The sequence below is a fragment of the Lissotriton vulgaris genome, chromosome 1_1, assembly GCF_964263255.1.
Source record: "Lissotriton vulgaris chromosome 1_1, aLisVul1.2, whole genome shotgun sequence".
In the NCBI taxonomy this organism is placed as follows: domain Eukaryota; kingdom Metazoa; phylum Chordata; class Amphibia; order Caudata; family Salamandridae; genus Lissotriton; species Lissotriton vulgaris.
Genome location: NC_141685.1, coordinates 1,050,593,648 through 1,050,620,491, shown reverse-complemented (window position 1 = coordinate 1,050,620,491; position 26,844 = coordinate 1,050,593,648). Strand labels below are relative to the sequence as shown.

The window sequence follows — 26,844 nt, the reverse complement described above, 5'->3', positions numbered from 1 at the left end:
TCCCGCAAAGCAGCGACCATTTTAAAAGCAAGAGTTATTACTGTTTAGTAAACACATAAGCAAGCTTCTCTGGGACACCCTCGTGTAGTGTAAATGTGCAATATTAGTGAGACAAACAAATTGATTACAGAGTTAAAGTTACTCGAGGTTCATGAATTCAAGCAAGTCGCGTAACGTGCGAATACTTGCTCCATCAATTCCCTCTTTGATGATATTTACTATCATCACTATTAATGGAACCATATGCCAACTTGTTACATTTTCCCCAATTCAATCTCTTCAAGCATTCGATTAATCTTTTCTTTCGTTTCTTTATTAGGGTGAGAATGCTTCACCCTTTTATAAATTTGATTTTTCAGTTCCTCCAGTTCCAATTCATCCACATTTCTCTTCACTCCTCTCTTGTTCACAGTATACCTTTTCTGATGTTTGCGACATTTACAACACATGAATATGATAAACACCACTATACTTATTCCCATGATTGGCAATAGTATTTTACTCAAAAGACTTTTCCCTAAGTTAGAAAACCAATGACCTACAGAGGAGTGACCATCAGTTAGTTTCTTCCAGGCACTGTCAACTTCGAGTGGTTTGAGCTCTTTTTCCAAATTTATAATATTCCTCACATACCTTTTGATCTCCACACTTTTGTCAGGTATGTAAGGGCAACAATGTTGCGCTTTCAATATTCTACAGACTCCGCCCTCTTTTGCTAATAAGGTGTCAAGAGCAAGCCTGTTTTGTAAAACCATAGATCTGATCGTAACCATTTCGGTATTGACCATCAGGAAACCTCCAGCAGTGTCAGTAGATAACCGATCCACTACTGTTGACAATTTGCAAATTCTGTGTGTATTCAGAGTCACTCCCACTGCAGGTATCAATGCACTAAAAATACCTCCCACTATCTCTCCGGCACTTTCTCTTTTTGTGCGGGCTAATTTGTTAGTCTTTTCAGTGCTTCCAGTGCTTTTCCCCATATGGTATATCTTTGGAAAGACAATACCAAGGTAACAGCTTCCGTACCAATGGTCCCGTAATTTGAAATAAGCCTTGTTTCCGCATATAAAATAAATTCCAGGAAACACTGGCTCTGACCCATCTTTGAATCCCCAACCCCCAATTACCTTGTAATTATGTTCGCACTCACTGGAACCAATGAATATGTTATTATAGTAACTAGTCATTTCTCTGTGAAGACTAAGTTTCCCCTTCTTTTCGAAATCGAGCAACAAGGCAGCATTTGCTCTACCATTTGAGGTGCTCTCTATATTTTCTGCCCATTTAGGAACTTTCTGAGTTTTGTCTTTGGCCTTCTTTTGGAAACTTTCTCTTCTCTTTTCTACCATATCTAAAAATTCTTTCTCTTTTTCATGTAAAGAACAAGTCAAGTTATTTTTGTGTGCGTCATCTATGTTAATTTTTCCTACAGTCAGAAAATAATCACCCATGTATTTAGCTACATCTCTAGTCGTATGTACAGGGTTCAGGTTTCTTCGAATAGGAATTTCAGAAAATGTCACGTCAAGGTTTGAGTAGTAATACTGTAAAGATCCTCTTCTGTAAAATAAGGTAGTTAGTATACTACAAGAAATTCCATAGGTTAAGGGCAAATGGTGTTAAGTCACACCTTCAGCTACTGAAGTAGGTAGCTTCATGCAGACATAACAGTCATCTATTTCCATCGTCTCTACATTTTGTACTAATAGGTTTGCAAAAACATTTAAATGAGTTTTGTTCTTAATCTTGTTAAAGTGTAAGTCTTCCTCATCTGATGCTTCTAAATCTAGTTTTGTTTGTTTCAGGCTAAGTGGTCTGTCTAATACGTCTATACTTTGTGGTGTACTTCTAGTGTGTGATTCTACAGTGTCATCTGGTAGGTTATTATTGGGGTACAGACTTGGGTTTCTGCTCATCATAGAGGGAATGGTTATAGTCAGTCCTATCCATAGTATTAGTATTAGTGCTATACTACATACGCATATTTGACAGCATGTTTTACAACAATTTCGCCTAGGTCTTCCATTCACATTGGAATCAGACATGTTGGCTCAAAAGAAGTTTTCAACCCCTCTTTGTAACTTTATACAGGTTTCTTACGCAGAGCAACTTCAGGTTGGTTCTTCTTCGGTACTCTGATTAGCAATCACTTCTTAATCACTTTCATCACTTATATCAAGATTCTCAAATTCTTCCAATACCAGATAAGTCCATTCAGGATTCTGATATTTACTGTTTTGTCTCTTTATTCGGGCACTTCTTCTCTTAGGTTTTACTCCAGACTGTTCTGCTTTACTGGAGGCTTGTTTCCTTTGTTCAAGTTTCTCTTCTACAGTCTTTAGTCTTTTTTTTTTAAACTTTATTCGTGAATGTATACTCATCACATTTGTGTACAGAATTCACATCAGATATGTAATACATCACGCTTTTCATTTTTCTCCCATGCTGCAGATAGGGGGGCGGAGCCCCGTCCCCTAGTGCGGTTCCATTCAGGTTGGCATACAGTAAGAAATGTCTCTGTTTTGATCAGGACGCAATCTTAAACCCTCCCACTCGCTCCCCAACTATCCCTCCCCCACCCCACAAACCCTGGTGCTCACTCTCTCCTTTTGGTTTTGTTCGTTCTCCGCTCCCCAGCGCCATCCGTTCTCTGCCCGGATTATACAGCAGAAATTCTTTCGACCCCCTCCATCCCGCCTCGGTGCCCTGTACAATCTATAGTGTTCCTTCGGGGCTTTTATGCACTCATGTGTCCTGGGACAGGGGCCGATCTATACCCTCCAGCTCTAACCAGTCTTTAGTCTTAATCTCAGTCTTTTTATGAACCTTGGTTCCCTGTTATTCTTCTTGAATCTTTTGACTGGCACTGTTACTTGGCTTTCTTCTAATGCTCTTTTATTTTCGTTCAGTTGTGGCACATCTGCTTCGATGGTTTCTTTTTCCCTATCTGTCTGACTAGTTCCAGGTCTTGGGTCTGTCTCTTCTGCCTGGTCACTAAGCTGGCCTGGTTTAGGTGTATGCTGGATTTGGCTTGGTTTTATTTCAATTTCTTCTTTCTGAACACATTTATCTATTTCTATCTGATCCTGTTCAAGCACTTCGAACCATTGATTTTCTTCTGCTTGAACTTTCGCCCTATGTTCTATTTGTCCCTTTTCAATCTCAGGAGTTCTTGTTGGTGTGTCGATAACCTGTTCTGTCCCTATCTGACCTTCCTCGTTATCTGATTTGACATGGATTTCAATGATCTGATTATCTTTTTCTATTCCTGTCTCGTCCTCACTATCCCACTCTCTATCTAAGTAGGTTTGTCTTCTAGTTCTTATGGGATCAAATGTCAGGTCGATTACTGGGACCCACTCATCTTGACTGGTGCTCGGTTGTTCGTCATCAGCTACTTCAGGACCAACTTCAGGAGACCCCTCAGCTGCACAACCTTCAGCCTCAGTTTCTTCGTCTTCTGTCACCCTTTTCTTATGGCTGGCATGGACCCACTTCGGCACACCTGCACACTTCACCGCTGTTGTGGTAACAAGAATTACTTGTCTCGGTTTTCCCCACTTCGGTGCAAGGCAACTCGACCGGGTGTGTTTCTTTAGTACAACCCAATCACCCGGGTTCAGATTATGGGCTGGAGTTGCTGGCCTGGCGAGGGCGTCTTCTCCAATCTGGTGAGAGATAGAACGCACTTGGTCACCCAGTTGCTTGCAGTACTCTAGCACCAAATCATCAGAAATGCTTAGCAGTTTGTGTCCTGGTACCCATGCTTGTCGCATTACTCTTCCCATCAGGATCTCATGGGGGCTCAGGCCTGTCTTCCGATCTGGAATACTTCTGATTGCCATCAGGACAAGGGGCAAGGCGTCTATCCAATTAATTCCAGTGGACTCACACATTTTTCCTAATCTTGATTTGATAGTGCCATTCACTTGTTCTACCACTCCAGAAGCCTCTGGGCGATATACACAGTGCAATATTTGGGTAATTTTGAATGCTTCACAGAGCTGGCCTATTACTTCATTTTGAAAATGCCCACATCTGTCGGATTCAATTGTAACTGGAAAACCGAACCTAGGTATCAATTCTCTCAGTAACAACTTGGCTACAGTAATGCCGTCATTTTTCTTTTCAGGATAAGCTTCTACCCATTTTGAAAATAGACAGACAAGGACGTACCTCATTCCTTTGCAGAGGGGTAACTGAATAAAGTCAATTTGTAGTCTGACAAAAGGACCTTCTGCTTTTCCGATTGTACCTGGCAAAACTACTGTTTTCTTTCCAGGATTATATTGCTGACATGCTGTATATAAATGCAATAAACAGGCGTGAGCCTAAGATGCATTTCATAACCATGAAAAACCTTTTATTTTCATCAAAGAACCTGTTGTAAACAGTTATTAGCCTAAAAGGGCTGCATATGAAAAAATGTCTGTGTACAGAAAATCAGACTGGCACCCTGCCTTTAAGGCCCCAGAGAATCTGCACACTTTGCCTTTAAGGCCTCCAGGAGAACTCTGTTCCCATCATGCCCCACAGGTGACAGTTAGGTCAGTTCTTTAGTACGGTACAGTAAACTTTAGCAGGAATCTGCTCTTAAACATATTGAAACTTTAAACCTTAATGGTACTGCTCGCCCGGGGAGGCGGGAGGGTGCTTATGACTTTAATGAGTATACCCCTGGAAGAGAACTAGGATTACAGGTAAGTAACTAATCCTTCTCTTCCAGGGGATACTCATTAATAGTCATAAGTACTGAATAGAGTAGCAAGCTCATACCCACAGAAGCGGGCGAACAGATAAAAGCATAGTCATACTTTAAAATCACAGTGTTTAAATAGTATTAGCAAACAAATTTCTGAGTGATGCTTGTCCCACTTGTGCATCAGTCTGAGCATCAGAATCCAAACAGTAATGGCGTGTAAACGTATGCACTGAACGCCAAGTAGCTGCTTTACATATCTCTGACATAGCCACATTCCTAAGGAGAGCTGTGGTTGAAGCTTTTCCCCTCGTAGAATGAGCCCTAGGTCTACCTGATAAAGACTTGTGGGCTAGCTGATAAGCCAGTAAGATACAAGACACTATCCACCTAGAAATGGATCTCTTGGATGCTGCCAAACCTGTATTTGTAGGACCATAGTTCACAAACAGACGGTCCATCTGTCTCAAGGACTTTGTTTTATCTAAGTAAAATTTCAAAACCCTTTTTAGATCTAATGAATGTAAAGTCCGTTCTGCCGGACTTGAAGGGTTCGGAAAGAAAGTAGGCAATGTTATGGATTGGTTAATATGAAAATCCGACACCACCTTAGGTAGGAAAGCAGGATGAGTCCTGAGCACCACTCTGTTTCCATGAAAAACTGTGTACGGTTCATTGCAACACAAAGCCTGGATTTCGCTCACCCTACGAGCAGAAGTGATGGCCACCAGGAACGCTACTTTCCAAGACAGGTGTTGCAAAGACGCTTTATGTATCGGCTCAAATGGGGGACCCATTAATTTAGTCAATACCACATTAAGCTCCCAAGGTGGAGACGGAGACCTGACTGGAGGATAAACCTTTCTTAACCCTTCCAGAAAATCCTTCACCACAGGCATTCGAAAGAAAGATATCTGTGTTGGCGATTTTCTATAAGCAGTTATTGCAGCAAGATGGACTTTGATGTAATTAAACTGCAAACCAGATTCAGCAAGGTAAAGAAGATAAGGCAAGATCACCTTTTCTTGACCATGAATAGGGCCCAGACCCTTACTCTGACACCAAAGGTAAAAACGTTTCCACTTAAATCCGTAGGATTGTCTCGTAGAAGGCCGCTTTGCTTCCTTAAGGATGTTCATACACTCCAGATTCAGCTGTAAGTGCCCGTACTGGATGACTTCAGGAGCCATGCTGCCAAGCGCAGGGAGGGCAGATTGGGATGAAACACTTGCCCCTTCTGCTTGGACAGAAGATCCGGACGACACAGCAATCTCCTGTGCGGTGTTATTGACAACTGGAGGAGATCTGGAAACCACCACTGGCGTGGCCACTCTGGGCAAATCAGTATAATTCTGGAGTGAGTCTTGTACAGCCGATTGATCACTGCTGGTATCAACGGTGTCGGTGGAAAGGCGTACAGCAAATTTTGACACCAATCTATCAAAAGGGCATTCCCTTGAGACCCTTTCTGGTAGAACCTGGACGCGAAGACGGGGCATTTTGCGTTTGCCGCGTCTGCGAACAGATATATGTCTGGTGTTCCCCAATCCTGGAAAATGCTGTGCGCGACGTCTTCGTTGAGAACCCAGTCGTGCGCTTCGACGAAGTCTCTGCTGAGGTCGTCCGCCTGTGTGTTGAGACTCCCCGGTAGGTGAATTGCTGTTATGGACAGGTCTCGTGCAAGTAACCAATGCCAGATGGTCTGGGCTTCTATGGAAAGAGTCCTGGATCTGGTACCCCCCTGCTTGTTTAAGTAATACATTGTAGTTGTATTGTCTGTTTGCACCAGGAGGGACCGAGTCTGTAGAGATGGAGCCATGGACTTGAGAGCAAGATGGACCGCTCTCAGTTCGAGAAGATTGATGTGATATCCTTTCTCGAAGTCTGACCATTGCCCTTGTACCTGCAGAGGGCCCATATGCGCCCCCCAGCCTTGGAGAGCAGCATCTGTTATCAGAGTCTGCGTTGGTGGGTCCTGATGAAAAGGGACTCCCTTCATCACGTGCACCTTCTTCATCCACCACCGGATGGAATCTTTTGCAGACTATTGGAGATAAATCCGGTCCTCCCAGCATCCTGTCCTCTGTTTCCACTGATCTTCCAGACACTGTTGTAGAGGACGCATCTGCAAACTTGCGTTTGGCACGATGAAAATGCACAACGCCATTGACCCCAGGAGAGAGGACACTTGCCGAACTGTCGGACGTGCAGTTTGAAGGAGAAGTAGACACTTCGCTCTGATGGATGACCACCTCTCCTCCGAAGGACACACGTTTTCTACTTCTGTATCCAACTGAGCACCCAGGTAGTGGATCTTCTGGGTGGGGTTCATTATTGACTTCTTGTAGTTGACTTGCAGACCCAACTTGTACATGAGCTGAAGACAAATCGACAGATGTTCCTCTAGAAGCGATGGGGATAAACTCTTCAGAAGCCAGTCGTCTAAGTACGGATATATGAAAATCCGACTCTTTCGAAGACAAGCCGCCACTACAGCCATACATTTTGAAAATGTACTGGGAGCTGATCTCAGGCCTAAAGGGAGCACTGCGTACTGATAATGACGAGCCGCCACTTGAAACCTGAGAAATTTGCGATGTTTTCTGGATACCGGAATATGAAAATAAGCGTCCTTTAGATCGATGGAGCACATCCAATCCCCTTGGTGTAATTGAGGGAAGATCTGGTGAAGAGCCAGCATTCGAAATCTCTCCTTCCGAATGAATTTGTTCAGTCGCCTCAAAACCAGAATGGGTCTGAACTCTGTGACTGGACCTTTTTTCTGTACAAGAAAGAATCGAGAGTACAGGCCTTGACCTCTCTGCTGGAAAGGAACTGGTTCTATGGCCTTCTTCTTCAGGAGGACGTTCGCCTCCTGTTGCAAACGCTTTATATTCCACTGTCCCATCTTTAGAGGGCGCATGACAGGGGGTGGCTTCTTGAATCTCAAAAGGTACCCGTTCTGAATGACATCCAGCATCCATCTGTCCTTCGTGATCTGTTTCCACTCGTCCAGATAACGCACAATACTTCCTCCAACCGGAGTGGGACACGGTTGTAGAGGAAGCATCCGTTCATTGTTTCTGAGGCTGCTTGGCAGCAGATGACTGCTGCCTATTTCCAGTGCCTCTGCCTCGTCCAGGCCGCCGCTGCTGGAATTGCGATCTTTGTTGATTCTGGCCTTGATTTTGCGAAGACCAATTCGTTTGTTGGCTCCTTTGCTGAAAAGATCTCTTGTCATAGGGACGAAAAGTACCCCGACGTTTAAATTCTTTTTTCTTCTCAAGCCCTACGGCCTTAAGAGTGTCCAACTCCACCTTCATTTTAGACATCTCGTCGTCTGCATGAGATCCAAACAGAGTTGAACCATTAAAAGGTAAATTGACCATTTTCCTCTGTGCCTCCGGCTTTAGCCCCGTAAGGCGAAGCCAGGCTGTACGTCTTGCGCAAACACCGTGTGCATAACCATGAGCAGACAAGTCCGCCACATCAGCAGCCGCGCTAATGCTCTGGTTAGCCACCAACCCTCCTTCCTCCACTATTTCCAGGAAGTCTTTCTGATCCTCCTTAGGGAGTTTATCTGCAAAACGAGCCACTGAGTCCCAGAGCAGACGGTCATAGCGGCCCAATAGAGCAGCCGCACTGGCCACTCGCAGAACCGATCCTGAGGTATTGCACATCCTTCGCCCCAAGGAATCCATACTCTTACTATCCTTTTCAGGTGGAGCAGAAGAGGTAGATGCTGCCGAATGCGCCTTTCTGACTGCCGCTACAATCAGGGAGTCTGGTGGTGGGTCAGACCGCAAAAACATTGGGTCTTCCTCTGGAGCCTTGTACTTTTTCGCAATCCTAGAAGGACCTGAACCCACCGTGGCCGGAGTTAGGAATGTCCTCATTGCTGGTTCAGTTAACCCGGGCACTAACGGTAGAAGAGGCCTGCCAGTCGTCTTGTGATGCAAGGTTTCGAAGATGACTGACGTTGCTACCTGGGGAACTGCCATTTTGATGCTGGATTTACTCGCTCCACGACATATTACATCATTAAATGTGCTTAAATCGTCTACTGGAGACACTCTGGAAGGAGGAGTAGAAGATATAGTCGGAGAATAGTCTCCATATGAAGATCTTGAAGAAGATGAAGACGATGTAGAAGATGGAGTAGGAGTTCTACGTCTTCTTTGAGGAGTTGCCGATCGCTGCCTCCTACGCTCCCTTGAACGAGATTTCTCTCTCACTAAGGATCTTGAGCGTGATCTTCTATGCAGTTCCGTCCGAGGGACCGGAGCTCTCTCCCCCATTATCGGACGCATCTTCCAATGCCTTAAACTTTCCAACCACCTCGGTGACAAGTTAATAGGCCGCTCTGTATGCTCAGGTGAAGCTTCAGGCGACACCTACACAATGTTCAGCTCTGCGGAAGACTTGGAAGCTCTAGAAGCTGCACTGTGTTCAGAAACTAATGAACCAGACGGAGTCCGCTGTCTGGGCACCAACTGTCTGTCATCTGACACCTGCTCTGAGGTTGAGCCCGAATGAGCCACCACAGAAGAGTCCTGGTGCACTATCTCTTGCCCCACTGCAGATCTGTTGTCTTGCTGATCATGTGGGGAAGTCTCCACTCTAGGTTCGGGACTTATTTCTGACCTCGACAAAGACCTAATTGAGGTCCGGGAGACTGGTCTTGATAGTCTCGACTCGGACCTATGTTCAGGTGGGGGAGACCTAGACACTCCATGCTTCGAGCCCGAAGCATGCTTCGACGTCGACCTACGTCGCGATGGAGACCTTGACCTTCTCTTTTTAGGTCTCGACGTCGAATCCTTCAACGTCATTCTTTCTCTCGACGTCGACCTTTTCCTCGACGACGACGTATATCTCCCTTTCGACCTCGGTCTATCCTTCGACGTCGACCGATGACTCTTTCTCGACATCGACCCTTTATCCTTCGACGTCGACCCTTTATCCTTCGACGTCGGGCCTTTATCCTTCGACGTCGACACACGATCCTTCGACGTCGGACACCTCTCGTCCCTCGACGTCGACCTTACACGATCCTTCGACGTCGAGCGTTGCACTCCCGACGTCGTCCTCACTGCAATCGACACCAATTGGCTCGACGTCGAAAAGGATTTCGACGGCGACTGCCTCACCGGCGATGTCCTCGACGTCGATGGAGCTCTCTTCGACGCCGACGGTGATCTTGTTCTCGACGTCGAGCGCACCTTTTTTGACGGTGACGCTCCCTGGAGTCGATGTTTCTTAGTGCTACCTTCTGGAGACGCTGATCTTCGACGTTTGGGCTGAGAAGATGGCTTGGCAGATGATAATAGGCCTTTAGAACTCTTCTCACCACGGTTTTCTCTCTCCAGAAGGCCCAGCAACCTCATTTTCTCTCTTTCTTTTAAAGTTCTACTTGAAAGGTTGAGGCAGTGATAACATTCTTCCACCTTATGAGAGGCTGGAAGACACACCACACAAACAGAGTGTGGGTCAGTTTTCGACATCTTCTTCCCACAGGAAGGACATTTGTAAAATAAAGGTGCATTCTGACTAAAAAACACCAACAGCTTAGTCAGAAAAGGGTAACAAACCACCACCAAAGCTATATTTTGTCAAGAAAAGGCAAGAAAAACCAAGTTCTGACAGAAAATACTTCAAATGAGCAGAGCTCAAGTTCCAGGTTCCTCACAGAACAAGCTGGAAAAAAGAACTGACCTAACTGTCACCTGTGGGGCATGATGGGAACAGAGTTCTCCTGGAGGCCTTAAAGACAAAGTGTGCAGATTCTCTGGGGCCTTAAAGGCAGTGTGCCAGTCTGATTTTCTGTACACAGACATTTTTTCATATGCAGCCCTTTTAGGCTAATAACTGTTTACAACAGGTTCTTTGATGAAAATAAAAGGTTTTTCATGGCTATGAAATGCATTTTAGGCTCATGCCTGTTTATTGCATTTATATACAGCATATTTTCATGCTTCAGAACGTGTAAGGTTTGGTTTGATTAGCCTATGTGTTAAGGTTAGGCTGCATATTATGGTTATTATACATGTATATGTGTATAATTACTTAGTACTTTGTACTTTTGGTTATATTTACACATATATATGTATATTGTTTATGTGTTCCGGGTCCCCGCTCATGGGCGGAGATAATTCAGTGCTTATGACTATTAATGAGTATCCCCTGGAAGAGAACTCTCTTTGCAGCCACAATTGGCCGAAGTCATGCACAACCCCATAACCATACTGGCTATCCGTATATATGGTTGTTCTCTTATTTTTCCCAACTTTACAGGCTCTTGCCAATGCAACCAATTCGGCTACTTGTGCAGACTTGACTCCAAACAAATAGGATGCTTCTACTGCACGTTCTAATGTGCACACTGCGTAAGCAGCACTTAGACCTCCATCCTCATGTCTTAGACACGAGCCATCTACAAACAGTTCGAAATCTTCAACAGGCAAAGGCATTTCTTTAATGTCTGGGCGTGGTTTTGTACTGAACTCGGTCAGGTCAATGCAATCATGCTCGACCTCTCCCTTTAGTTCTGCAATAAGGGAATCTGGTAATAGGGTAGCTGGATTCAGTATGTTACATCGTGTAATGGTTACATTTGCTGCACCCACCAGGATTCTTTCATACTTAGTCTGCCGACTAGGTGTGAGGTACTGAGTTTTAGTTCAAGTCAGTAAGATTACAACTGCATGTGGAACATACACAGTTACCGGATGTCCCATAATGATGGATTCACTCTGCTCAAGACTCATGCAAGTTGCAGCTACCGCTTTCAGACATCCAGGCAATCCAGCAGCCACTGTATCCAAAGTAGCAGAAAAATATGCCTCAGGACGTCTAGTCAAACCATGCGCTTGGGTTAGGACTGACAGGGCACAATTGTCTCGTGTGACACAAAACAATGCAAATTCTTTTGAATAATCAGGCATCCCTAATGCAGGAGCTGTACACAGACAGTCTCGTAATTTTGTAAAAGCCGACATGCTTTCCTCATCCCATTCCACTGGGTCCTTTGCTCCTTTCTTTGTCATTTTTATTAATGGTTTTGCTAGAACTGCAAATCCCACAGTCCACTGTCTACAGTATCCTACAACGCCAAGGAACATTCTGATTTCTTTCTGAGTATTGGGTAGATGCATGTTTCGAATTATCCTAATTCTTTCTGTGGTTACTTTCCTGATACCTTTCTCTATCTGGTGCCCCAGATATTTCACTGAAGAGGTACAGAACTGCAATTTGTCTGGCGATACTTTATGCCCTCCTTCACCCAAATGGTTCAGTAAGGCAATGGTGTCAATAACACAGTCTTTCCGACTTTTAGACGCCACCAAGAGGTCGTCTATGTATTGCACCAGGACTGATTCTCCAGGTAATACCAAAGATTCAAGACACTTTTTCAAAATCTGGTTAAAGATTGAAGGACTCTCTGAGTACCCCTGAGGGACACGATTCCAGACGTAGACATGACTGTCGAATTCAAATGAGAAAAGGAATTTGCTGTCTGGATGCAATGGGATTGAAAAGAATGCGTGACATAAGTCAATGACGGTAAACCATTCAGCATTCCATGGAACTTGGTACAACATCACTGCAGGATTTGGCACAATAGGGCAGCAAGGAACAACGATTTTATTTACATTGCGCAGGTCCTGCACTACCCTGTACTTCCCACTCGGTTTCTTAATTCCAATTATGGGCGAATTACAAGGACTGCTCATTACCTCCTGTATGATGTTTGCTTCTAACAATCTTTTTATTACAATGGCAACCCCTGCCTTTACTTCTGCACTCATTTTGTACTGTTTGGTATTTGGGTAAACTGCATCTTCTTTTATGGCTATTTTAACAGGGTCTACATTTGCCATTAGTCCTACATCTTTTCCAGTAAAATCCCATACTTATGGTTTCACTGTCTGTTGGAGTTCTTCAGGTAAGTCTTGTATTGTCAGTCTTTTAATTTCTGAGTCAGGCCTTATTAAAATCAATTTGTAAATTCCATCTTCATCTGGGGTCTGAATTTCAATGCCTTTTGGTGTGCAAAAGATGGTACAATTCAATTTGCACAACAAATCACGTCCTAGTAAGTTCACAGGACTTGAATCACAGACTACAAATCTGTGCATTTCTTTGAAGTTCCCTATTGTGATCTCCATGAACTCGGTAACTGGGGTACTAATTAATTGATTAGAAACACACACTACTTGGATTGCTTCTCCCGAGAGGGGTAGGTTTGGAACATCTGCTGTTCTCACAGTAGAACGGGTAGCACCAGTGTCCAACAGAAAGGTGACATTATTTCCTTCAACAATTCCTTCAATGTGTGGCCCTGACTGGTCTACCGGCAAGGAGGCGCCAAGCACGCACTCCTCGTCCTCCCCCCTCAGGCACTGTCAGTAAGGTTCATCACAGAGGAATGTATCATTCAACAGGAATTGCGAAGTTGCTGCATTTCTATCCTCCCTTCCTTCCCAAATCTCTGCTTCCTCCCTCTGTTGTGCTCTACTCCTATAGTTTTGCCTAGGTGCACGAGGCAACTGTTGCTGTTTTACCTGTTGCTGTGTCTTTCGTGGCCCCTCCTTCTACACCTGTGGATTCAAATCATTATTTGGCACATTACCATTCTGTACCGCTGGACACTCATCTCTCCAGTGCCCTATTTGTCCGCACCCGTGACAGGGAAACTTCTTTTTGGCCTCCTCTCGGCTCATCTTTACTCTGGGCTTCCCTCCACCCCCAGGGCCTTGATTCTGGGTATTATTATTCATTTTACTTAACTGCTTTTCTTGTTGTTCAGCTAATTTTACTTGTGCCCACATAACCTTTTCTTTTAATTCTTTTCGTTTATTTTCCAGCTCATCTTCACAATACTTGGCGTACTTCAGGACCTCATCTAAAGGCTTGGCTTGCCAACAGATTTTATTGTCTTTAATCCACTGTGAAATTTCAGGTCTTAACCCTAACACGAATCGATAAATGAAATGGGTCATGTCCTTCATTTCAATGTTACCTAGTCCACTGTACGTTTTGAACACCTGTAATAGTCGTTCATAGTATGAATGTACAGTTTCATCACGATTTTGAGTAGTTCTATCTATAAGGGTCAAACCAGTTTCTTTAGCAGGCACCTTTCCTTTCAAGTACAGTATTACCTGGTCATACTTTCTCATCACCTCCCCTGAGGGGGCTCCTGTCCTTGGGTCTCTGGCATACTCTTCACTTGGCCAATCAACAGCAATTTTGCATTCTGTCCATAAATCTATGGGAACTACAATGTCAAAGAACCCATCTAGATCTTTCAGGAGACATTTATGAACTTTAATAAATCTCTCAACCTGCCTGTACCATTCTACAGGTTTTTCTCGTAATTTTGGGAAATCATTTGTGAATGACACAATATCATGTCGGGACCATGGAACATGTACATATTTTCCACCTGGCACTTCTCTCATAGGATACAATGTTTCTGCCTTGTCAGCTTCTTTTAGGACATATTCAGAGGACACTTGTCTGGTTCTACTGTCTTCCTTTTTCTTTGCCCACCTTTTCTTCCATTTTTCTAGGTCTCCCCATTTTTGTAACAGGTTCAGCAATTCTCTTATCTTCACCTTTTTCCCTGACACGTTCATGTTTTCTAAATCTTTGTCAGAAAATTCTGCTCTGTAGGGTTTTTGTGATACTTTGGACTTGCTGACATCTATTCCCATATTAGCTGCTGTGTCCATTAGTTTCTCATGGAACACTCTGGTGTTTCTAGTAATACTCTTACAGATGAACAGTAGCTCTTCCTCACTAAGCGTGTTCAGCCTGTCCAGTCCCACATTCCCAGCCATCAGTTCTTCAAATTCTATTCTTAACTTGTAAATATCTAATGGTTTTGGCTGAGGATTTATCTTTTCTAATTCCCCGGTCATCGATCTATTTCTTCCGGAGTCACTACTGTGGCACTTCGAGTACCTGAAGCTGACTCTATCAGGACTTCTCTTGCACTAGTCTGAGTGTTCTTTCTCTGTGCACTGACTTCCGGTTCCCTTATGGGCAAATCCATCAGGGAAATTACAGACTCGCATTCACTTGCCTGGTCATCAACTATTAAGGGCTCTTTTCTTGGATGCACTACAGCTGGAGCAATAACTGGAGTCTTTGGACTAGCCTGTCTATCCCCATAAAGAGGAACAACTGGGCCCATGGTTACTGGAATTGTCAGAGCTTCAGGACTTGAATTTAACTGGGATATTTTCTGAATGAGTTCATTTCTCTGTTTAGCTAAGGCTTTCCTTTCTCGGTCCTGCAAAACCTTTTCCATGGAGGTTTCATGTATTACTTGTGGAATTAAAGGTGGATAAAGATTCGGGGCAGTGGGAATGGTCGTACTTGGTCCCTCCCCACAGGACGGTCTATAACATGGAACAGTTGTATCGGGCAGGCTCAATCCCTCATTACCACTAGGCCTATAACCTGGTCCTGCCGTATCAGATGCACTGGCTCTTCTATTACTGGAAAGCCTAAAGATGGATTTTTCTAACTCAAGGACCTAGACTCCTCATCATATGGGGGTGGAGATTTTTCATTAATGAATCCTCCAGGTATTCATCTTCTGAATCACCCGCAGTCATTAAGTGTCGGGTTTTCTCTGTCCTTTTTCCTCCTACGGGTTCGTCTACAGCAGGTACTGGAAATAGTCCTTCTACCATCATATTCTGTCTCCACTGTTTCAATTTTTTCTCTCTGGTCTCCCTCTGATTCTTTGGATAAAATTTTGCTAACCCCTTATCCATTCTGGGTCTGTCTCGCTCAAAGGCCTCAATCTCCCATTCTTCTAGGGCCTCATATTGCGTCAGTCTTGGTCTGGGGTGTAAATCATTCATTCGGGTCCTCAAATTAAACAAAATTCTACCCTTAAAGGTACCATCTAAGGGAAATGCCAAAACTCTGTCATCTTTAGTATATTCCACCCAATTTTCCATCCATACACAGGTATGATACCCTTTGTCAAACATCATAAACGATGCGGGAGTACTAGGTGGTGGAATGATAACTCCTTCTCTGGTTTTGATGGGTTTATCTTTCTTAAAGTAATTTTTACCCTTGTCTACGAGAGTCATTTTTCTCTTGCTTCCGTACATTCCGTCTAGTCTACGACCTTTCCACTGATCTTTCGCAAACCCTAAGTACCTAGGACCAGGTCGAGTCTCAGGATTAAGCAAATACCACATATATTTGTGGAAGTTTAAATTTGATAAAATACGTACTTATGTTTACTATTTTCTTCCAATGCTAGGGCGTCTTGTAAATTTCAATAACCAATCAACATTGTGATTGCAAATAATTTCGACCAATGGGTGCGCTGCTTTTCCGTGAGACGCGGTCTCACGCTCCGGCACTCACCCCTCCTTTACAATTCCTGCTCCGTTACACACCCGCTGTTTCGACCAATACCAGCGCGGCACAGAGTGACGTCAGCGCAACTCCGCAACTGACTCCCTCCTTCACAAGGTAACGGACACTTGATTTCTTTCTTAAAGTGCTAGTGCTCTATTTAGTTTACAACGTATAACATTCGCCACTGTACTCGAGTGTCTAGAAAGGAAAGATTTGTTTCACTGCAAGTAAACCTCTTCTGTCTACTTTTCATACACTACGGATAGATCCTTCTACCTACCCTTCACACAAGCATTAGAGAACCTGCTACTTCTTTGACTCATCCACTCTTTTCGGGATATATACTAAGTCTAAAGTTTCACTAGCGAACTCCTTTGCTATCACTCAAGTTCCGACGAACCTACTACTCCTTCTCGTGTGACCCTTACTAGGTTTTATCACAACTGAAGTTAGCGAACTCGTTGTTATCATTTATTCAACTACTCATACAGAAAACCCTAATTAGCGCTTCCAGTTCTACCTAACCATGCACTAATTTTCCTCACTGTAAGTGACCTCTCTGCAAAGTGGATTCTCCTCACCACCCGCTATTCTGCCCCCGGGGATTCCAGACAACATATAACAATCACTAACAAGTGGTTAATACATTAAAAATCATATAGCAGCATTTCATCAAAACAATTTTATAGCATTTCAAAGCAATTTGATCGATCGATTTTTGCAAATAAAAAAAATATTTTTAGCAGCACATTTAATTTTTCACGGTATATCAACAAGTAACCTATCTACCTATCTTAACTAGTCCTAACCATAGCTCTGCTACCAGAAAATTACTGATAGAGCGCGCAGGTCACCCGACCAAACATATTGCACACTCGGGCCCATAAAAGAATAATCTTCATGTATACTTTAATCAGGTAACCTACACGCTGTTATCAGCAATTCAGATTTTCTTCTAACCATCCGTGTACCTGACTTACCAATCCTTGTAACAGGTACCTAAGATCACAATGGATCAGGAGCTAGTTTTGGGAGTAGGTAAATAGCATAAAAATACCATGCAACATTTGAAAAAACGGTTGAAATTTATAATAACCACAGACGCTAAAAGTTTTCAAAACCTTTATCTAGTTCTCTTCATTCTTAATTGCCATGAGCCACAAATTTACACAGATCAAACTGTCTATAACTAGGATTAAGAAGATAGTATAACTATGAATTAGAGTAAGAAACATTTAGATATCAAAAAATAAAGGGAAGGGAAAAATAAGGAACACGCTATTCTAGATCAGCAGACTTTCACAATTTCACTAAAGGCGGGTAAAGAAAGGGAACATACTAATCAAAGCAGACTTTCGAAAGTCACTAACGGTTCATAAGAAACTAAACTTATGTCATTTGATTTGTCCAGATGTGCTTGTTCTCTAAAGGGAGGGTAAGAATGGAACAACTATATATGCAAACGGTTCTGTGTTTGACTAAGGGTAGGGAGAGAATGGAACATGCTAATAGACAAGATACACGAAAATCTCATTTATAGAACATTGGGAGGAAAAGAACGTATGCAAGTAGATTTTTATTCGGGACGTTAGGAAAGAGGTTTTGGAAAGACAAACACCCACATAAATTATATTTACCTAGGACAGGTTGAAGACTAACCCTGGCCACGGGTCAGTTGGAAAAAGCGGGAAAGGACCCTCAAGGACTTGGGCTGCCAGTAGGCGAGCAGGTACAGCTCATGGACAGTCAGGACAGGATAACCCACGGATTTGGATCAGGACTGGGCTCACCAAAGGGTACGACCAACACCTGCAGCTTCGGATGCAACGCATGCGTTACCCCCTCTCTGCAAGGAATCTGCCAATAACCCCGATTGGGTTCTCGAATCTCCCAGCAAAGTGCTTCGCCAGCACTTAAGGTTTCCAAAACCCCGACTGAGTCTGTGGAAATTACGGACAGAGTGCTCGGCAGCTCTCTGTATCAATCACCTATAGAGTTCGTTGGGTCAGTGACAGGTCAGCTATTCGGACAAGTCGGACAATTTCTCTAGCTAAACCTAGGCTAATTATACTGTTTTCGGGTCAATGTACCACCCACAAATGTTGCAATTGAAAGGTTCCCTAAATTCTGATTGGGCAAGGGAGGAGGTTAGGTCATGGTACCTCCTAAAATTTAGACTTTCTCAGGCTTAATATTCATTTTCGAACCCACCCCTTACATTCCAGTTCCCATGGCAAGAGAGTTTTAGAAGACAATAGGGTGCACAGTAAGGTTTATACAATTGTAGCAAGTGCAGGTACAGTTCAGCTTTGTCTTGCTGGGTCGCAGGTTGGTTCCCAGGAGCATCTTGGCTTCGGCTGCCAGCTAGCTGGGTTCCACTGCTGCATGACTTTATTTTCCCCCATCATGTGACTGGGACCATAGAAGCTTCAAATATGGAGTAGCAAGCGCCTCTCAGGCCCATGGAGAACAATACATGAAAAGTAAGCGGAAACAATTTAGAAACACACAAAATGAATACACTGTATACCGTGAGAGGCTATACTACACCCCTGACTTTATAATACTATAGCATTAAGAGTTAAGCAAAACAAACAGCTTTGCAAAAGCGGCAATGCAAGCACGGAGCATGTGAGAAACAAAGCGGCCATTTTAGCAATACTGCGCATGAGCAACAAGTTCCCTCCAGAACTGCGAGTGCGTCACATCACATGGGTATGACCGACGCATGCGCAGACTAAATTCCCGCAAAGCAGCGACCATTTTAAAAGCAAGTGTTATTACTGTGTAGTAAACACATAAGCAAGCTTCTCTGGGACACCCTTGTATAGTGTAAATGTGCACTATTAGTGAGACAAACAAATTGATTATAGAGTTAAAGTTACTCGAGATTCATGAATTCAAGCAAGTCGCGTAACGTGCGAATACTTGCTCCATCAGCGTGAGGTATCAGAAGCCGGTCAAGCAGTGTGTTTGAAGGGCAAGGTCAAGGCTGACTGCCCACACAGAAGACAAAGCTGGTTGAACTAAGGGCAAGGTCGTACTGGGTGTTCACACAGAATCCTAAGAAGCGGTGTACCAAAGCCAATGTCGGTGTAGACAAAAGTCAGGCAGTGCCTTCAGTGGATAAGATCAATGCTGACTTTTCACACTGAAGGCAAAGATCAAAGCAGCGCGTCCCAAGGGCAAGGATAGTACTGACCAGTGACGGCCGGTACTTAGAGCCGGGAGGGGGGCGTACTGGACACAGATGCAAATATAAACACTGACTCACACCCATGCGTTCACACATGCACGCATGCGCACACACATATCCTTTTACAACACTCCCTCCCATATATTCATGCATGCACCAAACATTTTTTTTAAAATCGCATTTATCTGTGCAGCTCTGCCTCGAAGGTCCTAGGAAGGTTGGGACTGCAGCCTTCCCTCATGAGCTGACCTTAGGCCTGCCAATGAGGTGGGGCAGCAGTCCCTTCTCGTCACAGAATGGGATGGGTCAGTGAGAGTTGCTGACCCCACCCCACTCTGTGACAAGGTGTCAGTGATTGACACTCGACCCTGGGCACTTCAGGGATTACAACTGAAGCACCCAGGTCTGAGGCAATCAGTGATGCTCCCCCTTTTCACAAGGGGGAGGGCCTCCAGGTGCTTTGTCAGGCTGAAGAGGTACGCTCACAGGAGCTGTGACATCTTCAGCCCAGCAAAGTTCAGCTCAGGCAGCCACGTGCCAGCTCATTTGGCGCAAGTCTAGCTCCTGGCTGCCTGACCTGAAAATAAAGAATCTCTGTCCGGCTGACCTTTGCTCAGCCTGACAGACACTCTTTTTTTAGGCAAAAGGTGAGGGGGCGTGGCCCCTTCATCCATTAGGACGAGTCACTGCTGGTACTGATTAGTGACTCAGAAGGTCAAAGCAGTGTTTCCCAAGTGCAAGGTGAAGTCTGATTGGTCACATGTTAATCACAAAGAAAGGTCAATGTTGCCTGCTTACACAGGAGACAAAAAACAGACTTCCCTTGTAGGTCTGACTTGTGCCGGTTAGGCTCCAGCATTCCAGCAATGCCCACAAAAAAAACTCCAGCTTTATTACCTTGGCCAAAAAGACCCTCCCTTCTTTCCATGTTGGGTAAATAAGAATTCACAGCAGCCAAAAATAAAACTCCAGCTATTCCACTTTGGCCATAAAAGTGCAAAAAGATCCCCAGCTACATATGGCCAAGAATAAAACTCTTGTAATTTGATCTTGGCCAGGAAATAAATTGTAAGGTTCCACTTTGGCCCAAAAATACATTTCAAGTGTTTCATATTCTCCATAGTGCTGGCCTGTAGACAGCAGAGGATTTCAAGCAAAGGCGCCCCTGCTAACCCTCAGAAGAATGACTTGGCTACTCCTTTTTTTGGATACAGGTGTGTCTGGTTGAAGAAACCCTACTTATGAGGAGACAAACATGTGGCCACCTGTCAGTTTCTAATCTTAACCACCATTCTCCATTTGTCTCTTTTTTCTGTCTTTTTCCTAGGATGAACTGACTTCTGGTCCATGTGATGTGCAACCACCTTCTTTGGGGATACCCCTAAATTCTAAATAAAGGGGTAAAACAGTTCAGACTGTGTTTGCCTGGATTTTTGTGTGTAACCTACCCACCAGGTGTTCCACCTATGAAATAATGATGAAGAATCCTGGTAATTGACAGGTTTTGTAAAAGTAGCTGGGATGGGGATGGCATGGTCATGGAGATAGTTCACTGCCCTCAACAGATCACTCAACTTTGCGTGTAATACCTAGTGCATGGGAGTGAGGAGATGTTGTCTTGTGCTTACTTTGAAATGTAGTTGAGTGGTAATGTTGGTATGTGGCCATCAACTTTAATGAAGATCCTGGCTCTTGGTTAGGGCGAGTCATTGTTAGTGGTAAAAACCAAAGGTGGCCTAACGTTGGCATTTGGGATAGAGGAACAGTTCAGATGAGGTCTAGTGGTGAATATAAGATGTGGTTTAGAGATTAAAGAGTGGTGGGGTTATTGAGTTAAGATGTGAACAAGTAGTAAAGGTGTGGCTACACGGTAAAGCTGAGCGGAGGCCTGGAGGTCACATTAAGAGAAGATTTTAGTTATGGGCTAGTGATTATGTGGAGTTGTGTCCCAGTGGTAACGCTGAGAAATCACCAGGAGTAAAAGTTAAGATGTAAACTAGTCGAAAATTGAATGTGTGCAATTTAAAATCTAGTCTTCAAAGTTACATTGAGATGTGGCCTGTCAATGGCTTAGAGCAGTGGTTCCTAAACTTTTTAGAACCACAGCCCGATTTTTAGAATGACAACGTTTCGCGACCCACCTAACTGTAATGGACATGAAGCTGGCAATTTTTTAATGTAACTGAAGCATTGTGTTGTAGCTCACTGTCATTTAAAGACAGCACATTTTCCACTGAAATAACCACTACATTTGCACAGACATACAGTTTTACTGATGAAACCCTATTGCTCACAAATGATTATGTGTGTAAATCATGTTTCTGTGAATATATATCATTTGTGCACCACCAAATTAAGCGTCATGATTTATTTTGATCCTATTACAATCTTTGTTTCAATCACACTTTAGAATTACAAAAAAATGTACTTGTTATTTGCCCTCATAACTACTTGAATGTGTAAAGTTAATTTACAGGTATTTACATTTTGTTGTGTGTTACAAAGAATTACATCCTACAAACTTTCTGTTCACACACTTGCACCCAGCAAGATTGTCACAATATTCACTTTACTTTTCTTTCTCTGAATGCAAAGTGAGAGGAGTTTATAAATACCAATCCCCATGTTAAAAAAGCATCAATTTGCCAGAAAACATAGACTGAGGCCTAGATGTATCAAGCCTTTTGCGAATCGCAAAGGCCGAAATTCGCAGAATTTCGGCCTTTGCGAATCGTAAACGGTCTTTTTGCATGTTTTGGCATGCATCAAAAATTCGCAATTTAAGGAATCGCAAAAACTTGCGCTTCCTCATTTTGCCATAGCATTTAAGGAATCGCAATTTTGCGATTCCTTAAATGCTATGTATGTAGCATTTTACAATCGCGAATTTTGGTTAAGAATTCGCAAATTACCACCAACTTGTAGTTGATGTTAATTTGTGGATTCTTTTAAAAATGCACAATTTGGCATTTTTTAAGGTGGCATGTGACGCACACACATGCCCATAGGGCATGTATGTGCGCCATATGCACACACATGTAGATTTCAGGGGTGCAGCAGGGTGTCTTTGAGACACCCCTGCACCCTTGAAATTATTGTATACACGTATATACTAATATGGTAAAAAATAGATTATTGGAACACCTATATAGGCTTATCCAGATGTATATGAGCGGAGGCATGGGATACCACGAAAGGGAAATTTGATTTTCTTTGATACCTTCTTGTTCTTTTCCCTGCGTCACTCGCCTTCTTCCTCATTCAAGGAGGAATATGGTACTTATAATACGCCTAACCATTTGTGCACGCCATAACTATAAACTCTTCCTTAGGGACTCATTTGTCAACTTTCTGATTTCACCTGACTTCCTTACAAGTAATTTGGATTTTCTTTTACATCTTATACGCCATTACTTGGGAAATGTGAGTGGCCAACATCACTTTATTTGAGAAAAATCATGCCTTATTATCAAGGGTAATATCAGGACATTTTTCCATTATGTCACACTACTCTTGTAAAAATGCCTTTTTCTGCTCCCATAGCAGCCTCGAACCCGGGGCACAGTGTGCTATGAGCGTGTGCAACTACACTTCCCATGATCCTCGGGTCATACGCGGGAGACGCGTAGACGTCCGTAGACGTGGTCACGTGGGACGCGAGTGCATCCCAGATCAACTAGAAGGCGGGTGCACCACCGCGTATTCCATCTACGCGGTGCCACGGGTCGTACCATACTTGCGGAGGACAAGCCTTCAGAACGGTAACATGGGGGCCTCACTAGGAGGAAGGGGATATTCGCTACAGACATGAGCGGCTGCTTATTAACTGACGAGGGCAATCCTGAGTGCACGGTTTTTGGAGGGGTGAACGCTTCTGACAGAAGCGGTTTTCACGGTGACGAGGGCAATTTGAGCGCTGAGTTGCGATTGGGGATCGCTCCTGGCATAGGCGATTTCTCCACTCGTTAAAAAGATGACAACTATAGTGGAATAGAACACAAGAGTGTGTCTGACATATAAGAGGGACATATACTTTTCACCTCATGGTTCCCTCTATATGTTTATTTGCAGATTGTGTTCTCTGGCGTCCTGTACACCGGACACCAGTACGAGTGTTTGCAACACATAAACTCGGTAAGTTAAATGACTGTATGTTACACCTACAGTGGGGACATTACAACAGTTTTGGATACTGTTGGTATGAATCGGTTATTGTACTGTATATAGTGCTTCTAAGTACTTGGGACTGCTGTCTGCTCCAAGACAGTTAATTGGTTTACTATAAGGGATGCATGCCTAAGATTCTCAGACTACATAGGGATTCTTAAGGTTGTTATTAAAGTAGCCTATGCACGACTATGCATCTGGGGCTTTCTAAAACTCATCAGACATACCACTTAGTGGCCACAAATTAAACTAAGTACGTTATTGAAATTTGGAATGGGTGGATATACATAAGGGTGCTTATCCGCCCCCTCTGTTCTTCTTTCTTTGCCACAGTGATTGTTTTCCCGCACTTAAGGGGACACTCTCCATAGATTACACAGGATTGGTAAGGATTTCTTGGACCTACCTCCCTGTAGTGGTAATAACTTTCCCCCAGATTACGGGGGGACCCCGAAAGAAACCGAATGCGACGGTCCTGACGAAGACCGGAGTGACCATACAGGCGCATCAAGAGCGGTCGAAACATGTTGACTCTGGCAGTGGTAGGAGGGAAGCCTTGAGGTTCCTAATTATCTCCTGAAGGCATTTTCCCATCCTCTGTTTTTTCATCTTTTTAATCCTGGTAGAGGTGCCAAGTGACGTTTAATAAAGTTGTTTTTCTAGTTGACACCTTTAATCAGTCTTAAATCACTCCCCATACTGCATAATTTCTTTGTCGCACTTTTCGGTTTGGAAACACAAGGTGTTTGCACCATTTTCAGCACAGTGGATGTGTTAAGTGTTGTGTCTGTCTGGCCTGTTTGACTATATGTTGTGTTAAGTGGAATTTATTATTTTTCCCCACCTCCCTTATGCTCCGTCCTGTGTGGGGTACACCAGGGCGTATTGTAAGCAGGCCCAATGATGAAGCATGTCACATACCTCGGTATGTGAGTGAGGGCAGTTTTTCCAAATAGAGCGATTTGCCCTATTGGGGCTGACTCTATTTTTTACCATATTAGTATATACAATATTATTATTTACTCTTCCCACCCCTTTCGTGTATACACTAGTGTTCTCTCGGGGGTTCGGGGTGGCGGAGTATAAATTGTCTTTAACCCTCGCCCCTTCTTTGTGATTACCCTTGAAATTATTCTCAATTTGCGATTAGCAAATTGCGAATCGCAAATTGAGAATATTTTCACAATCATTCCTATGGGCCTCCGGGCCCCATAGGAATGCATGGGAAATTACTCCTTATTTGTGAATTCGCAAAATGCGAAATCGCGAATAAGGAAGACTAAGAAATCGCTAAAATATAGCGATTTTTTTACATACATTCCATTTTGTGATTTCTAAATAGCGATTCCTTAAAAATCGCTATTTAGAAATCGCAAATTGGAATCTTGATACATCTGCCTCCAACAGTTTAATTCTGTCTTCGAAGCGCAGCAAATGTGATAAGATAAAGAGATAATTTAAAGGCATCTTTATTTATTGCTTGGCCTTTCACAATCCACCAAAAATCAACTTGTGCCCAGACCAGGGGCATAGTTACAAGAGAAGTGGCAGAGCGTGGCGTTATCCTCCTTGGCTTAACGCCAAGCTCCGCCACTTCTGAAATGCTGGGCTGCACGTACTGACAAGAATATGGTGCAGCCCTGTTACCCCTGCGCTGGTGCTAATTTAGCTGCCTAGCGCCATCGCAAGCATCCTTGAACTATAGTGCAAGGGTGTCTGCATAGCAGGGGAATGATTGTTTTTGCGCAGGAAGGTATCCCCTCCTGCAAATAAACAATCTTAAATGGCGCTTTGTAACCTCTTTGTGGGCTGAGGGAAAGCCAGGACGGGTTCCCCAGCGGTCTTCAGCGCCAGGACACCCCGATATGGGGTAACAGTGCGCTTTACAAGTATCATCATTACATCATTACATTAATGCAGCACTCATAGAAGCTGCAAAGCGTCATTTTTTTTCAATTATTGTTCAAGTACAGGAAGGGACACCTTCCTGCATATAAACAATCAATGGCGTTTTACTGATTCTATGTGTGCTGCACAATGCAGCACACATGGAAACAGCAAAAACGAGGAGACATAAAGCATTTCTCTGTGTTTCACATGTTTAAGACCAAGTGTAACTGCAACAAATGATGGACGGAATGCTGAATTATTCAAACATTCTCTTCCAGTCAAGAGTTCTGGGTTAAATCTATTGGTCTTTTGCCCACTACCCCACCCCAGTTTGGACCCAGCCATATGCAGTTACACTTTGCGCCCTAAGTGGGATGGGTATGCCCATACGTGAGTCCCTTCCTCACTGTGCCACTTGGATTCAAGCCAACCTGGCTGATGAAGGGTGACATACCTCAAAACCGGTCCCAGGATGCTTGTTTCCGGTCCAGGGAGGACCTGGCTTGGCAGTTCGGTCTGGACTGTTCCCATGAGGCACAGGGTCAAGACTGATTTGCATATAGCTGGGTCCAAACTGATGTGGCGCAGTGAGCAAAAGAACAATGTATTTAACCCAGACTGGGAGAGAATGTTTGAATCATCCAGCATTCCGTCCATCATTTGTTGCAGTTACACCTTCTGCTGCAGCAGCATCGGGCTGGGAATTTGTATCGGGAACTTAAGATGAGTGACAGTTAAGAGCAGGTTTGACTATTTTATTGCTTGCATTGCACTGTTCAATGCCCCTTAGGTTGCGGGAGTGCCATTCCTGCCAAGGGCGGTAGAGTGGACAAAGTGAAGGGAGGCGATCCAGAGTTAGCCCAGCTTTTAGAAATGGTTTTAAAGTTAGGTGAACGTGGGTAGTAGGGCAGCTCAGCATCTGACCTGGAACTGGAGCGTGAACGAAACCAAGTGGTGGAAGAGCACCTAATGTCCCTCCTCGGACGGCCTTTCATCCAGTTAAGAGGATGGCCAAGAAGCAGTTGGTCCCGGTACAGCCCACAGTGGAAGTTGTAAGTTCGGGGGCTGGCGTGGAGAGAGGGTCCCACAGCAACTCGGCAACTGAGGGCACCAGGCAAGATACCATACCCCTGCCCTTGCCACCTACTGCCTCCCCCTCACCTGCTGAATTACAGCAGGTGCTGCATGGCTCTAATGAGGTCCTTTCCGCACTAACCGACATTAGGCAGTTATTGAAGTTGCTTTCATAGCAGAGAACTCGTTCTTTGTCAAGACAACTTGGGGTGGCAACTTGCTCGCAGTCAGAGGGGTCAGTAGTGTGCCCTCCTATTGGGTCAACACATCCAGGGACACAGGCACCGGTCCTTACTCCCAGTCATTACAGATTGTGGTAGGCTCTCAGTGCTCATGAGTGGGGCCATCGCACCTGGTGACGCTGGCTGGCTCTGGCGGGGGTCAGGGGCTTCTGCAGATCCTCGACTGGAGTGCTTTCTTC

General features: G+C 44.0%; 1 protein-coding gene across 1 annotated transcript in view; it reads left to right on the top strand.

Moving 5' to 3' along the window:
• Nucleotides 1-21,642, top strand: part of LOC147748518 (coiled-coil domain-containing protein 159-like) — a 402,735-nt gene extending 381,093 nt beyond the window's left edge. Inside the window, exon 13 of the mRNA XM_086936450.1 lies at nt 20,620-21,642. The gene's annotated coding sequence lies outside the window, so the exon portion shown is untranslated. The remainder of the gene's footprint in view (nt 1-20,619) is intronic.
• Nucleotides 21,643-26,844: the final 5,202 nt, after the last annotated feature.